Consider the following 17772-nt stretch of genomic DNA (forward strand, 5'->3'; position numbering starts at 1 on the left):
GTACTGATTTGTACTGAATGGTACTTCAACCTTCATATTTCAATTACTATGATCAAAGGATTTTTGGCATGCAACTTTTAAGTTTGTGCTTTCTCAAAACGGTTGGAAATGCATCCCAGCAAGTGTTAACCTACTATAAGGAACTGAAAAAGCAAAAAGCAATTTTCCATTGATTTAATAAGACAATTCATTTCTCAGAAACCTTTTTTTTTTATTCAGAATCAGCCAAGGGCTGAAAGTCGCTTAGATATAATATAAATAATAATAATATTCTCATAGAAAGGACTCAAATAGCCGTAAGGGTAAATGCGCAGCTGTTCAGAAAGACCATGTTTAACACCTCAAAAACCATAGATTGAGTATCTCTTCCATTTTGTAAATTTCTGCAAGTAGACCTAATTGCCAAATCGGTTATGTTCTTCATCGTAAAGTTATGTATCAAGATCTGCGATTAGATATTTTTTTATTTGGAGATTTTTGCATGCAAAAATGTGTTTTCTCATACTAAATCTCAGATATAATATTTTTTTAATTATGATTTTGTCTATGCGGCTAACCAGCCGAACGGAAGTATGAACATTAACTACCGTAAAACTAAACATAACATATACTTCGCAATTGAATTTAAATGTACAAATTGATGTGAAATTTACAAAAAAAAAACAGGTAAACACGTCTGCTCGGTGAGAATCGAACTCATGACTCCCTGTTCACTAGATCTACCAGCTGGATTTTGCACGCAGAATCATATGGACAGATGAGAACCACCTCTTTTTGGTCAAAACATTCATATTTTTTTGTTTAAAATGTGAATTAATTGCGAACAAATATCGAATTTGTTCTCTACTTCATGTAACATAAAATAGCAATCATCTCTCTCACAATTTTCCTACCAAGAATCTCATTCACTTGTTCGCCTCAATTTTCCCACACAATAATCCACCCATCTCTCGGTAACGTTCTCTTCTCCGACCATTGGACCCAGTGTCAGGATATGCGCACGCGGTTGTAAGGATTGTCACCCACCCATAACTCGTCATCCTCATCTCCGACCAAGGCAGCAACGAGCATCGTCATCGCTCTCAGCAGGATTACCAGTAGAAAGACCGAGACACCAAGTTCGTCACTCTAGAATAGGGGTTCTTGCCAATTCCGAGCACATCGATTACACATTACACACATTGATTGTGGGTTATTAGCGGAAACAGAAACCCGCCAACCGCTGCCAGGTTTGCTGAGCCCGCTGTTTGTCGTCGGCGCCGTCGTGGTCGTCGTCATCAGTCGATGCCTAGTGCAAGAAGGAGTTGTGTGCGCTTATTGCACATTGATTGTGACACGAAGGGCTGCCCTGGCTGCCAATCACGGCGTGGGATAACAACCCGGGAGAGAGCGAGATCAGTTGGGTGGATTTTTTTTTGTTTTTAGTTTATTCCGCGCGTTTGACGAGTCGAGGTGTACATTACAGTTCCGGTTCGGGAGTTGTTTTGATTGTTAATTTTTTTTGTGGGAGATTCCACCATGCGTTCGATCAGAGGTGTAGTGTCCTGGGAAAAGGATTAGTGGAACTGTGTGTGAATATGCTGCCAAAGTTGAGCTAAATTGTATGTTCGTTATTAGGTGGATCGTTAAAATCTTGACAAAACTCAAGTACAACAATAATTTCTGAGTAGTGAAATCTGATAATCACTCAGAATACATTTTCAGCATTTTTGTGAAAACTAGAATGCCTCAGATAATGAACCGAATCACTTGAACCAGCAAATGGAATCAATAATCAATTTGATATATAAACGCTTAATAATGTTTAATTTTCATATCAGTGTACCTCCGCACAGCCCTCCTTAACTTAGTGGTAAAGTCTGCGGCTACAAACAAAAGTCATGCTGAAGGTTTGGCTCCCCGGTGTTAGAATGTTTTCAGAAACTAAAAGAATTTTCAATTTTTATGCAATTCAGAGTAAATATTGCACACAAAATTGTTTATTAACTAAAAATACAAGTTGAAACGATACAATTTGTGCTTTTATATTAAATCTTTTTTTTTAAGTTGTTTCATTGATCTTAACCCTCTAATACCCAACCCCGCCTTTAGACGGGATACACTTTGGAATTTTGTATATTTTTTGGTAGCTCGGATATCAAAATGTTATTATTTTTGGCTTATACTTTGACTCATAACAGGCATATTAGAAAAGTTTTTATGACTTTTGAAACTTTTTTGTATTTTTAGAAATTGTTTTAAATATTGCATTCTTATATAACCTACAAATGCCTGGGTTCATTTAACGTGTAATATAAAAAATCGTACCTTTTATATTTTTCTACGATCAACCTAAAACAAAAGAAAAGCCTGATAGTATAAATATAATTTCAAACCTGTTTTTCCGTTAGTTACACGGAAAATAAAATACGCTCCGAAAAATAATAAAAAATTTAATGTTTTTAAAAAAGCCGTAAAAATTTAAATTTTTATTATTGCCAAAAATCAACAACTAGAAAAGGCTTCAAGAAAAATGAAAAAAGCTAGGGATGTTCAAAAATAAAAATTTAAAAAATCTAAAACCAAAATTTAAAAATTTGCGAATAAAAAAAAAATTGCCCAAAACGTGTTTAGAACGATATTAGATAACGAAAAATAATACTTAAATCGAAAATAAAAATTTGGGTATTAGAGGGTTAATAGGATGGATTCTAAACTAATTGAACAAAATCGTGGGGTCATGGTACCTGCCGCACGTTATACAGTAATCTTCTGTAAACATGATCAACTTTATCATGTCCCAGTTTTGTTCCCTTTCTAGCAATCAAACTGAAATATGTTCAATTAAGTAACCAGTCGGAAAGTCCTAGTATCTTTCAAATTATTCGAAAAAACTAGAGGTTGCCAAGGTTGAGTGTTTTGTGTCGAAAACGAAACGCGCTGCTATTATTCAGATCAGCACTTTAAGAAAACAATCACTTTGGCAAGAAAAGACCTAGACAAATTTTCAAAGGAGTAAGGAAATTTTACAGCCAACGAATATTTTCAAAATTTCAGTTATTTTTGAGAAAATTTAGGTGTGCCTCTAAACAATTATGTGATTTTGACCCAATATCAATCTTCAATAATTCACACCTACAACTAAACTTATCGGAAAAAACCTCTGCTTATTAGTTTGTTATATTGTACGAAATGTTGTCGAACACGATTTTATGTTTGGAGCAAGTTTTAACAAAGTTCAATTGAGATTAGCTTTGAGGTTCTTGAAAATCCAAATTTTTGGAAAGTGTTCTCACTAAATACCATACTTTTTTCCATAAAGGTTTGGCTTTTCAAATTCCAGAACAAATCTGGGAACAACTGAAAACAAATCCCGACCAAGAGGTTTTGGTTTTCCTATGTTACGATTTTTCGAACTTTGAAATAAGCCCAAAAACACATTTTTAACTTGAAGTATATTGTTATCATTATTAAATGAGCTGAAAATTTGATCAGATATTGACAAGTAGAGTAAGGTGGGGCAAAAGTTCGACCTTAGTGGTATAATCAAAGTTTCCAGGAAAACAATAGCAGTTTAAACAAAACAAATACCATACAGTGAACCTTCAACATATTGGCTATAATTTTGCTGAAAAAACTTATGTCCAAATATTTACCCGTTTTTAGTTATAAAAGTTTCAAAATTGATTGTCTTATTCGAACTTTTGCCCCACCGGTGGGGCAAGAGTTCGAATCTAGTGTGGGGCAAAAGTTCGCTTGCTAAAACACTAAATATCGATCCTTTTATGACAGGCATACTTTACACCAGCCGTAAACTTAAGTTTGCCGAAAAATACGCACTAAATTTTCATCAAAAAATTGCCCAAAACCGGGATAATTGTAATATACTCAAAAATAGCAGTTTTTCGCAAAACTAAGTGAAAGTGTAAAATTTTTGGTGACAGTTTTCACACGATCAGACAAATTTAACTAAATTTGAAGAAAATATGTGGATTTTAGTCAATTTGAAAATTTTTCCGTGATTTTATACATGGGTCGAACTTTTGCCCCGCTGATTCGAACTTTTGCCCCACTATGGGCCAAAAATTGTTTTCAAGCATTTATGCAAAATCTAATACACGTCAAAGCAACCTTATGATAGGCCTAGAAACGCTCTTACATAAAATATTGAAAAAGATTTTATCTTCAATTGGTTCCATGCAACGAAAGTTTGACCAAAAATTACAATATTCACGTCGAAAAACAACAAGTAGCCATAACTTTCCCAAATCTCAATCGATTTTTATGAAATTTGGAATGAAAGTCTCTTACTTGAATAGCATTCGAACCACCATAACAATAACAAGTTTTGTTTTGAATTGAGCTAGAAATCTTAAAAAGAAACTCTTACCCCACTCGAACTTTTGCCCCACTTTACTCTAGATTTCCAAACAATTTTCCAAATATGAATGGGTCTTTTGTACACTTCAGCTTGGCAAGATCCGTAAAACCGAGGGTTAAGCAACTGATATGTCATTAAAAATCTAGTTTCTTCATAACAGCACAATGTTTTCTTCTTAGCATTACGTCCTCAGTGGAACAGAGCCTGCTTCTTACCTGCCAGCATTAATTAATATTCAATGAGTAACACCACAGTTACTAACGAATCTATGACATGTGGTCAAAAGACGTTTGGACGAAAGTACCGTAAAATGGGGCGAAGTTGATCACTTTCGAACGATTCTGTTCTGTAACTTCTATTAGAATGCATGTATTACTATCCATATATTTTAAAAACATGTACTGGTTGGATATCTATCGAATTATATAAACAAAATTTTGACGAAATGTTAATTTAACAACAAAAATATATTTTAAAAATCAAAAAGTGGAGCTTTTGATTCCGGGGTGAAGTTGATGAATTATTGCGATAAGTTTCCTAAAATAGAGGGATATGCTATTCACTAAATTTGGAGTCACTGAATCTTGATCAATCCTCAAAATTCTTACAACTTAATGATATATCGGCCAATTTTAAATTTGAATGAACACACAACATTAAACCACATTAAACGCCTAAAGGTATGCAATTTTCTTTGAAATTAGCAACTCACGCACATAAAAACACATTTTTTACTCAGAAAATGATTGTTTATCCACAGTGCAAACTCAGAGCTGGATTCACAGAACATATCTGGAATGTATGAAACAGTTTCTTTCAATAGTGTTTTTATATAGCCTTGTCTATAGTCAATTGTTTGGAGAAGAATCCTTCAACAGTTCATCAAACATTCCATAAAAAATCAGTTTTTCCATGGTATAATTATCTTGAATGTCAAAATGAACTTTGGAACATCAAGAGCAGCTATCAGGTAATACGAAGTCACAGAAATTGTGCTAATTGAAATCGAATCATAGCTCTCTTGACAGTTTATACATGAAGGTACGTGAATGATCAACTTCTCTCCACTGATCAACTACACCCCAAATTACGGTACGTTTGGTTGAACTGACATTTGGTCGAAAAGCATAATTGTAATAGAAAGCATAGAACGATTCATCGAAAGGACATTTGATTGGACATAAATAGGATGGAAACAAAGTTAGGTTAGATTATCCTATCGCTAATACACTGATTGATTGAATGATTGAAAAAGTACAATCAATCAATAAACAATGAATATGCAATTACCGATATATAGTTATTCAATTTGACGAACCATATTCTCCTAAAATATTGTTGAGCCCTATACGTTTTGATGTAGAATAATGCTTTTTCATGCATGTTTTGCTAGTCAAGACGAGCTAATCTCAAATTGAATCAAACCTACTATTGTCATCTCAGTTAACTCGTCTTACGTCTCCCGATGTGCAGAATAGGTACAATTGTCTTGTTTGGTTATATTCGTCCAACAATTTCTAGGTCCTCGGATCATAATCATGCATAGCTACCACCTCAAACACTTTTATACACATGTATAAAATATGCCCTGTAGCTTTCAAAAATCTCGAAAAAATCTCCTTCCAAGCAAATCAAAGGTGCCCGGAATAAGAATTAAGATATTTACAGGAGTTTATGAAATATTGTTTCAAGACTCATAAGATTTTCTGTAAACTAACAGGATTTATTCAACAACTTCATCAGAAACTCAAAAAGACTTCGCAAAACATACAATCTAGTCGAGTCTAGTACACGACAATGAAGACGGCCTTACAGTTGAGGTCGAAATACGCGTATCTGTCAAAGGATACAAACTCTAGTGGAATTAAATGGTATAGTACAAAATTCGGTTTTTTCATCTACATACAATCTATTGATATTTAAAAGGACTCTCCAAAAACTCTCAGAAAAACCACATATGTCAGATATTCGTCAAGCCATTTCTCAGAATTTTACCAATGATCCTTTTTACAAATATCTGCCGAAATTGATTGAATTGAAGCAGTGAAGGTTTTTATTTTAATCCTGCTACTAGGTAACAGAGGAATTTTTCAAAGATCGCACAAGCATTAAGCAGCAAATATTTCAAAAATTTCCAAGAACATCTCTGTAAACGATCCCACTTTCGATATCAAGCTCACACTGAAGAAACATTGAGCAACGGCTAAGACACATAAACAGAAAGACTGCGTGCAGAATAATTATTTCTCGTGTGCAATATCTTACTGATAGAATGACATCAAAAGTAGTTAATCAATATTTTCGTAGTTATAAAAAGAAAAATAAGATGAGCTTCGAAATAGGCTATGTTATTGAAAAAATGTAGGCTAAGCAGTCTTTAGGCAATTGAAAATGCTAGTCTTTGTTTTTCCAACGTTTTCGTCCGCTTGGGACCCTTTTCAACTGCCACTACGTTTTTCTAGTCAAGATGGTTTTGCTAAACTCTATTATGTTATGCGGAATCTTCACTAGAAAACCATAGTGATTGAACACTTGAAAATATCGCAAACGGACCGAAATGTCGGCAAAAATAATAAAAAAGTGTCTTTTTTCCTAATAACTGCTTAGCCAACATTGCTTCAAAGGAAAAATAAATTGAAATTCAATAATATTTGATGTATCAAATGCTTTCTTGTATACATCAAATGTTTTTGTCATGTAAACTTAGTACGAGATATCTTACATTTATTCACCAGTCTAAAAAAGCTACACATATTTTTAAAGGCTTCGTGAACCCCCTAAAAAGTCGTCATGGCCCCCTAGAGGTCCTCGGACCACCGGTTGAGAAACCCTGATCTAAGCCATGACCATAAGCTTAACCTTCCTGCTGCATTCAAAAAAAGTTACACTTAAGGCATTCCGGGTCATATTGACCCGGATTTGGCACAGTAATATCGCAGGCATTTTTCAACAAAATTTCAATGTTTTTATACTCAAAATAATCGTTAGTTCATAAATTTTCAGAATCTGGGCCGGACACAAGGATTGACCGGCCATTTTGTTTGTTTGGCCATTTTTGTAAGGGCATGCTTTTCACGATAGGGGTCGTGAAATTTATCTGTTTTGGTTTACAAATGGATGTATATGTAGAAGCTTTCTATCAGAACTGAAATTATTGCTACTATCAATCATTTGGAGCATCTAGAACTGTCTGGTGGCCACGGAACAGGACTCAGAGCCCCCAGACAGACACCAGAGATATCCGGATATGTGGTCAATTTACACATTCCGCAGAACCCAAACATGCGACATATCAAAATTTGCAGAATTTTATGAATAAAAAACATCTAAGGGAATCTTAGCTGTCATAAGCCATATTGACCATGTTGTGGCCACAGAACCGGTTCCAGAGGCCCCAGCGAAGTGGCCAATTTTCGAATTATGTACAACCCAGCCATGTGACATATCAAAATTTGCAGAATTTCATGAAAAAAAAACTTCAAGCAATAATAGCTATCCTGAGCCAAAATGACCACCCTGTGGCCACGGAATCTGTTCCAGAGGCCCCGGTAAGCTGGCCAGCTTACGGATTATGTACAATCTAGCCATGCGACACATCAACATTTGCAGATTTTCTTGTAAAATGCGCTTCAGGTAATCCTAGCTGTCTTAAGCCAAAATGGCCACCCTGTAGTCACAGAACCGGTTCCATAGGTTCCGGTTAAGTGGCCATTTAACGGTTTATGTACAATCGAGCTATGCGACGTATCAAAATTTACAGAATTTGATGTAAAAAAACACTTCATGTAATATTAGCTGTCCTAAGCCAAAACGGCCACTCTGTGGCCACGGTTTTGGTTCCGGAGACCCCAGTGAAGTAGCCAGTTTACGGATTGTGTGCAATCCAGTCATGCGACATATAAAAATTTGGCACCACTCATAAATTGCGTAACATTTTTTGGCCAATTTCGAACAGTAATATTTTTCCTGACTTCCTCAACACTTCTGTTGTTCAAATCCAAAGTTTCAAGCAGATTCATTGGAGTTTGAGTTTTATACAGCTCCTTGAGTGGACCGTGGACATGATATTTCAAGAAAATTAATATTTACGATCCACTTTTCACAAGCTATTTATGAATTTAAAGAGAGCTCAAGCCGCAATGGTGTCTTCAGAGAAGTTGTTTGTATATACATATAGCACACCTGAGTTGAATAAAAATTTTCATTATATTCATACAAAGTGAATTAAAGTTAAAATTGTTCAAAAAACATATTATTTTTTTTTAAAGTACTCTAAGACATTAGTAGCCCGCGAATGCCCGCGATGAGAATAAGTTCATTCGAAAGCTAAAAACAAGAGTTTTCAAGTTGAGTACAAATTATTTTGCGAAAACTTGCGATAGACCACTTTCAACGCGTTTGAAGGTATACGGAGTGCAATTCTAATTAAATAATAATAATAATCCTGTAATACGCTAGTACGTGCATTGCAATCGCAGTAGCCATGAATTGCATCCCGTCCCGAGAAGAAACGAAAAACTTGCTCCAATCTTCTTGTTTTTATCTCTGGCGTTACGTCCCAACTGGAACAAAGCCTGCTTTTAAGCAGGCAGGTGTAATTATGACCACTTCCTCATTTATTTACTAAGGACTTTCTTTGCCGATTGACCATTTTTGCATGTGTATATTGTCTGGCAGGTACAATGATACTTTATGCTCTGGCAAGTCGAGAAAACTTACTTTACCAAAAGACCCTCGACTGGTGGGATTCGAACCCACGATTCTCAGGTTAGTCTAGCTGAATAGCTGCGCGTTTATCGCTGGGACTCTCTGGGCCCCTATGTATGCAATATTTTGGTGTTATACCTTAATTAGATATTGTCTATACCTTTATTTGATATTATTAGGATATTGAACTACCTTGAATTCAAATTTAAGCTGTCACTAAATAAAATAATACAAATTATCTCGGCTTATTAAGATGGTTGAACGAAACTATTTCCTTCGACATGCAGCCTCCAGATAAAATGGAACAAATTGAAAAAAAAACATTCCCTACGTGGACTTGCTTTAGCTGTTAAAACAAGTTTGATAACAGACTGAAGCTAAAGGCATGACAATCATGCTGAATTTGATTAAATGGATGATACTTGCATAAAGGCAGGGTTAGATCTGAGATATTTTTGGAAATGTTGTGCATGAAATTTTCACATATTTTTTTCAGACGTCACATAAATTTCAACATATATTTTTGAGTGGTTTTTCCAATCACGAGTTCACCGTAGTTTTTATTACAAATTTGAAAAATTGGCGCATTTAATAAATAAGGTGGTCATTAAGATGAGATGAACATATTTATTTATGATGGTTTTGTGTTGAGCTTCCATATCTTTGGATCAATATTTAATATTTTTGTCAAAAATTTCGCTTTAGTCTAGTTGTTTTTTTTCTATTGGAGTTGTGCATGGAAAAATTACTCAAAAATATATGTTGAAATTGAAGTAAAGCCTGGCATGCTGTGAAAATTTTATTACAATCCGTCAATAAATAACTGCGAACCAGCCTGCCTAAGTTGACAATTTTGTATGGAAGATTGGAAAAGTTGAAAATGTATCGTCCAAACCTGAATATTCTAATTATCAGTCCAAAACAAGAAAAAATCGAAAATAAAAGTACATAATATATCAATATGGCATAAAATATGTCAAATATATGATTTTAGCTATTTTAAAGAGAGTTAGAGGTTTTGTCCGACATTTGTTCTAGATCGAACCACTGTGCACCGCCCCCATCGTAGCCTGTTTCGCATACCTTACCTAAAACATGGTTCGTCGCAAAACCGTCGAATCCCTTCAAACCACTAGAAAGCTACGTCATTTGTAGACGAACCCCCTGTAGAATTTCAGGAAAACAAACACTGCAGGTAATCATAGCTATCCTGAGCCGAAATAGACTCACTGTATCTACGGTAGCGGTTTCAGAGGCCAATTTTGGCACCATGCCGAAAAGTTTCATGTTGCCTAAATCGAACCGTGTCAAAATCGAACGGTTGTTTTCAATAAAACAACGATCACCGTAATAATGATCACGAATTAAATTTACAGTAGATAGACATCATTTTGCCTAATTTGAAATGCTTATAACTTTATAAAAAAAAAAATTATTGAATTGGATGCATCTGATACCAGTCGACCGCAAATTTGGTCTAGTTTGCATGGCCAAGCAAGTTTGGAACTCGCTTGGCCATGTATATTGGCCACCGAGCGCCAGAGAAGTTCCCGGTTCCCTGAGGTCATTGCCAAATGACATTTTTCATGTCGTTTGTTATTTTTGTATGGTGTGAAGTTGTATAGATGTTTACATTTTCTCTAGAAACTAGAACTTATAGAAAGTTAAATGCCAGCGGACGCATACGGATTCGTTGGAAATCTTCCGAAATATGACCATTTCCGTAAAACTTGTTCCGGAAAATATGGTCAGTCATGTATTTCCAATCATGTATATATTATCCGGAGCTTTATCCATGTAAGCATCAAGCTTCAAGATGATGCTCTCAGCAGCATATTCAGAACTTTTTGACGCACTGACTACACTATAGTAGGTTCCGGGTGCCCTGGGGGAAGTGGTCAATTAGGAATATGAGCATCAAACTTCCGAAGGTATTTCAGAACCACCAACTGCCATGATCAATATATAGTAGGTTTCATGTGCCCCGAGGAATGTGACCACATATAAGTATTAGGTACCAATACTTTAGAAGGTGATGCTTCTGAAAACACTTCCAGAACCACTGGCTGCCATTGCCACTGTATAGTACTTTCGAGGTACCCCGATAGAAGTGGCCAATTTCACCCATGCACGGAATAATATCAAAATGGGTAACAAACTTGAATATTTTTAAAATTCATGCTTCCGGAAGCAGTTTTAGAATCACCGTCTACCATGAACAGTAGGATTCATGTGACCACTATAATCCATAATAACCATTCTATAGTAGATTCCAGAAGCTTCTACACAAATTTCCAATTCGGAAGATGGACATATCCCCTGGGGCTCTTGGAATCTGCTATAAAGTGGTCTAACAGGCTGTGATTTTGGAAATGCTCACCTTAAAAAATCTTGAAGTTTGATACCCATATTGATATGATTCCAGACAAATTGCTAATTGGCCACTTCCCCCAAGGCACCCGGAACATACTATACAATGGTTAAAGAAATAAGTTGCTTTGTAAATACTTCCAGAAGCATCAACTTAAAAAATCTTGATGTTTCAAAACCATATTGATGTGTTTTCGGACATGTTTTGAATTGACCACATCCCTCGGGGCACCTGGAACCAACTATACAATGGTCGTGGCAGCCGGTGGTAGTGAAAACGGTTCAGAAATCATCAGCTTTGAAAACCTTGAAGTTTGATGCCCATATTGATATTGTTCCAGATATGTTCCTTATCGGCCACTTCCCCTGAACACCTGGAACCTACTATAGAATGATCAGTGCATCTGATGGTTCTAAATATACTGCTGGACACATCATTTCAAAGTTTGATGCCCACTTGTATATAGGTAGCTCCAGATAATATTTATATGATTGGAAATACAAACATGACTGACTATATTTTCCGGAACCAGTTTCACGGAAATTGTCATATATCGGAAGATTTCCAACGAATATTGCGTCTGCCGGCATTCAACTTCTCATTAGTTCTAGTTTCAAGGAAAATATTAAACATCTGTATAACCTCACACCGCACGAAAATATAAAGCCACATGAAAAATGCCATTTGGACATGACCTCGGGGAACTGGGAACATCTCCGGCGTCCGGTGGCCAATATACATGGCCATTGGCCAAGCAAGTTCCTGAAACTAGAACAAATTTGCGGTCGACTTCTTCCAGATGCATCCAATTTAATCAATTTTCCATAAGGTTATAAGCATTTGAATTTAGGCGAAATTTTGCCTATCTCAATCATTTTGCCGATCCCATGTACCTTTATTGAACATGGTAAGCCTGTAAATTGGCCACATAACCGGGATCCTTGGAGTCTCCGAAATCTATTATATGGCCACCAAGTATCCAAGACTGCTAAGTTTACCTCAGCTAATTTATTTTATGAAATTCTTCAAATTTTAATATGTCGCATAAAAACGACTCTCCAAAACTCGATGTTCAAGAGACCACTGATTTATACAGTGGAACCTCCATGAGTCGATGTTCCATGACTCGATATCGACTCATGGAACCATACTAGAATCAAAATTTCATGGTAGCTATGATGTTCCCCTCAAACAACTTTCCAAAGAATTTTTGTCCCATGACTCAATATTTCCATGAGTCGATGGTTCCTTCCAATATCGACTCATTGAGGTTTGAATGTAGAATTATCGAGTCATAGAATATACCGACACAAAAAATCACAAAATCGGAAGAACAATTTCTTGTTCAGTGGGATTTCGTTTTTGGCATGCTCCATTTTTGAATCACTCCCTTCCCAAATGAATGAATCCGTGTTTGGCAACATTTTCGAATGCCATTAAAAGTTATAATTTTTGGTTAATATTATTATTTCTTTTTATTTAGTCATTTGAAAAGCAAGCCAGCTTCACGCTTACCGCATTTCAGAGTTCAATTTCCGCCGATATTCCAAATATCTAATTTCCGCCGATATATCAAATATCTAGCCGATATATCCAAAGTATGCCGGTAAGTGATACAGTTAATATAAGTATGTTTTCTTCAGATTTGGAACAGCTCGTTTGAACAAAGCAGTATTGTCATAAGAGGAACAAAAAGTATATAACTCACAACTTCAGCTCACTGTTATTTTTATTGTGCAATGACATGTATTGCGTATGTAGAAGCAAAACAGCATACCATACCTAGAGCAATAAATGACTCACAAGAACAGGATTTACACTATACTTCATCCTCAATAAGGTCGATGCACGCTTCAATGAATACGATAGATACTCTATATGACGTTGGACTTTTTAAGAAACGATCCAACATTCTATATCGGTGATGCTCAGGCTGGATTATACTGCGTAAGATATCAAGATTTTAATCAAGTATACGGACCGCATTAATTTATCAAAATGTTCCTTATGATATCCTATCGACCGTTTGCTGGAGCTAGGAGTTCTTTTAACCTAATGGAATCCTATGTTTCACGATGGGCTACTGAGAATATTGAAAGTACTGAGCGAAATCTGAGTATTTCTTGCGGGATCTTGAGAATGTATTTTTAGTTATTGGGGATGCTGTGCGAAATCTGTTGATTAATTGTAAACTCCTAAGATTTTTAAGGCGGCATGTGAATTTCTAGCGGAGTACAGTGGATATCCAGTTTTATTTTCAATATTTCTGACAAAATCTTGAAGATTCTGAATACCCGACCAGACGGAAGAAACAAGATTATAACAGAATGTGTTTCCCTGATATGATTTTTTTACATCACCATGACAACTGGTGTAAACATGTACCGTTTGTAGTTAAAATAACAAAAATTCTAACAAAATTTGCACCACAATAAACTAAAATATAACAAGCCCTGTTACATTATATCAAAATTATTACAGAATGTGAACAAAATAACAAAATTATTGCAAACTAAGTCACTGTTCATGACATCGGATGTTATTTGCAACAAGCTGATATATTCGATGTCAAAAATAAAAGAAATGTTGTTATAAATGTGTAACTTAAAATATAACAAGTTGAGAACAAAGCCATCTGGATAACACAATTTTATCAACTTCTGTTATTTTTAACTGATGCTGATAGGAATGTGTTATAATCTTGTTATGTGGTTCTGGTCGGGTAGGTTTACAGCGAAATTCAGAGATTGCTAGTGGCAGCCTGGAAAGTCCTTATGAATTTTTGAGACTTGATAATTTTCCGCAAATTATAGTTTTTCTGTATTCTTACACTATTTTAACGATTTGTTCATTTCTTGAATAAAGATCACTTATGCGATTATGGTTCTCACATGGTCCATGTGTACAAATAGTATACATAAAGCTTATAAAACATCACTGTATTTCCAATATATATAAGATCACTTCTGTAAGAAAGCAATATTATTTTGCTGATAGTATTTTACAAACTATTATTGTTTCTGACAACACATTCTTATATGCATTTATTTTTGAACTTCTTAACTTGCAAGTATTTATTAACCTCAAAACAAGAATTTGAACCAGTTACCCCAAATAAGAATGATTTTCAAATAGATATCGAGTTTCGGAGAGAAAATTACCTCTTACGTGACCTCTTGTGGAGAAATCGATTTATAGAAATATCGACTTTTGGAGAGCACGATGTATGGAAATTTAAAGGTACTGAAAAGTCCATCGAGATATAGAGGATATCGAGTTAAAAGAAGAGATGGTCGGGTTTCACATTTTTCAAACCCAAACCCGACCCGTACCCGACTTATTTTATTTCTTCAAACCCGGTCCCGAACCGAACCCGAGAACATAATTGAAAAGCAAAACCGGACCCGACCCGAACCCGAAAAATGTTGGCTGTGTAAACCCGAACCCGACCCGAGACCCGAAATTTTTTTGTAAGAAAAACCCGAGTTTGAAAAGATGGTAAATTAATCGTTTCTGATGCATAGGGAAACTTTTAGGTTGTTACTCTGTTCACAATTCTCACCAAACCCGACCTAAGCCCGACTCAAACCCGACTTTTTGTAAGCCCGAACCCGACCCGTACCCGATAATTTTGTAACCTTCAAACCCGACCCGAACCTGAACCCGAAAAATTTCAAATTTTCAAACCCGAGACCCGACCATCTCTAATATCGAGTTGTGGAGAGTGGACTGATAACATCAATAACATCAAATATTGATATATCGCATGGGTGAATTCTATGGAAAGTATAAATTGACTACATTGCCGGGACCTCTTGAAAATACGGAACGAATTATATGGCCACAGAATGGCTGATACATGGCGCATTACTGCTTAGATTAGCTTAGATGATTTTGTCATAAAATTCTGCAAATTTTGATATGTCGCATGGTTGGATTCTATGGAAATGGAAAATTGGCCACATTACCGGGACCTCTGGAACCGATTATTTGGCCACCGAGTAGCCAAAACATGGCCCAGGGCTGCTCAGATTACCTCGGATGTTTTTTCACATGAAATTCTGCAAATTTTGATATGTCGCATGGTTGGATTCTATGGAAATTTCAAATTGGCCACTTTACTGGGACCTCTGGAACCTACGGAACCGATTATTTGGCCACCGAGTAGCCAAAACATAGCCCAAGGCTGCTCAGATTACCTCGGATGTTTTTTCACATGAAATTCTGTAAATTTTGATATGTCGCATGGCAGGGTTCTATGGAAATTTCAAATTGGCCACTTTACTGGGACCTCTGGAACCTACGAAACCGATTATTTGGCCACCGAGTAGCCAAAACATGACCTAGGGCTGCTCAGATTACCTCGGATGTTTTTTCACATGAAATTCTGCAAATTTTGATATGTCGCATGGCAGGGTTCTATGGAAATTTCAAATTGGCCACTTTACTGAGACCTCTGGAACCTACGGAACCGATTATTTGGCCACCGAGTAGCCAAAACATGGCCCAAGGGTACTCAGATTACCTCGGATGTTTTTTCACATGAAATTCTGCAAATTTTGATATGTCGCATGGCAGGGTTCTATGGAAATTTCAAATTGGCCACTTTACTGGGACCTCTGGAACCTACGGAACCGATTATTTGGCCACCGAGTAGCCAAAACATAGCCCAAGGCTGCTCAGATTACCTCGGATGTTTTTTCACTTGAAATTCTGTAAATTTTGATATGTCGCATGGCAGGGTTCTATGGAAATTTCAAATTAGCCACTTTACTGGGACCTCGGGAACCTACGAAACCGATTATTTGGCCACCGAGTAGCCAAAACATGACCTAGGGCTGCTCAGATTACCTCGGATGTTTTTTCACATGAAATTCTGCAAATTTTGATATGTCGCATGGCAGGGTTCTATGGAAATTTCAAATTGGCCACTTTACTGAGACCTCTGGAACCTACGGAACCGATTATTTGGCCACCGAGTAGCCAAAACATGGCCTAGGGCTGCTCAGATTACCTTGGATGTTTTTTTACATGAAATTCTGCAAATTTTGATATGTCGCATGGCAGGGTTCTATGGAAATTTCAAATTGGCCACTTTACTGGGACCTCTGGAACCTACGGAACCGATTATTTGGCCACCGAGTAGCCAAAACATAGCCCAAGGCTGCTCAGATTACCCCGGATGTTTTTTCACATGAAATTCTGTAAATTTTGATATGTCGCATGGCAGGGTTCTATGGAAATTTCAAATTAGCCACTTTACTGGGACCTCTGGAACCTACGAAACCGATTATTTGGCCACCGAGTAGCCAAAACATGACCTAGGGCTGCTCAGATTACCTCGGATGTTTTTTCACATGAAATTCTGCAAATTTTGATATGTCGCATGGCAGGGTTCTATGGAAATTTCAAATTGGCCACTTTACTGAGACCTCTGGAACCTACGGAACCGATTATTTGGCCACCGAGTAGCCAAAACATGACCTAGGGCTGCTCAGATTACCTCGGATGTTTTTTCACATGAAATTCTGCAAATTTTGATATGTCGCATGGCAGGGTTCTATGGAAATTTCAAATTGGCCACTTTACTGGGACCTCTGGAACCTACGGAACCGATTATTTGGCCACCGAGTAGCCAAAACATAGCCCAAGGCTGCTCAGATTACCTCGGATGTTTTTTCACATGAAATTCTGTAAATTTTGATATGTCGCATGGCAGGGTTCTATGGAAATTTCAAATTAGCCACTTTACTGGGACCTCTGGAACCTACGAAACCGATTATTTGGCCACCGAGTAGCCAAAACATGACCTAGGGCTGCTCAGATTACCTCGGATGTTTTTTCACATGAAATTCTGCAAATTTTGATATGTCGCATGGCAGGGTTCTATGGAAATTTCAAATTAGCCACTTTACTGGGACCTCTGGAACCTACGAAACCGATTATTTGGCCACCGAGTAGCCAAAACATGACCTAGGGCTGCTCAGATTACCTCGGATGTTTTTTCACATGAAATTCTGCAAATTTTGATATGTCGCATGGCAGGGTTCTATGGAAATTTCAAATTGGCCACTTCACCGCGACCTCTGGAACCTACGGAACCGATTATTTAGCCACCGAGTAGCCAAAACATGGCCCAGGGCTGCTCAGATTACCTCGGATGTTTTTTGTATGAAATTCTGCAAATTTTGATATGTCGCATGGCTGGTTTCTACAGGAATAGAAAATTGGCCACATTTCCGGGGTCTTCCAAGAATGGCTAAACCTTGATCCGTTTGTCGCCGATTCTAAGCCGTTTAACCCGGCCAATCTTAGTTTACCGCTCAAATTCATA

The 17772-nt window shown here is 36.7% G+C and overlaps 1 protein-coding gene across 2 annotated transcripts in view; it reads left to right on the top strand.

Moving 5' to 3' along the window:
- The first annotated feature begins 1283 nt into the window (after nucleotides 1-1283).
- The window catches only part of LOC5564833 (protein Wnt-10a), a 95121-nt gene continuing 78632 nt past the window's right edge, over nucleotides 1284-17772 (top strand). For both annotated transcript variants that reach the window (XM_021847309.1, XM_021847311.1), the window contains exon 1: nucleotides 1284-1601. The gene's annotated coding sequence lies outside the window, so the exon portion shown is untranslated. The remainder of the gene's footprint in view (nucleotides 1602-17772) is intronic.

Source organism: Aedes aegypti, chromosome 2 (assembly GCF_002204515.2).
Source record: "Aedes aegypti strain LVP_AGWG chromosome 2, AaegL5.0 Primary Assembly, whole genome shotgun sequence".
Taxonomy (NCBI): domain Eukaryota; kingdom Metazoa; phylum Arthropoda; class Insecta; order Diptera; family Culicidae; genus Aedes; species Aedes aegypti.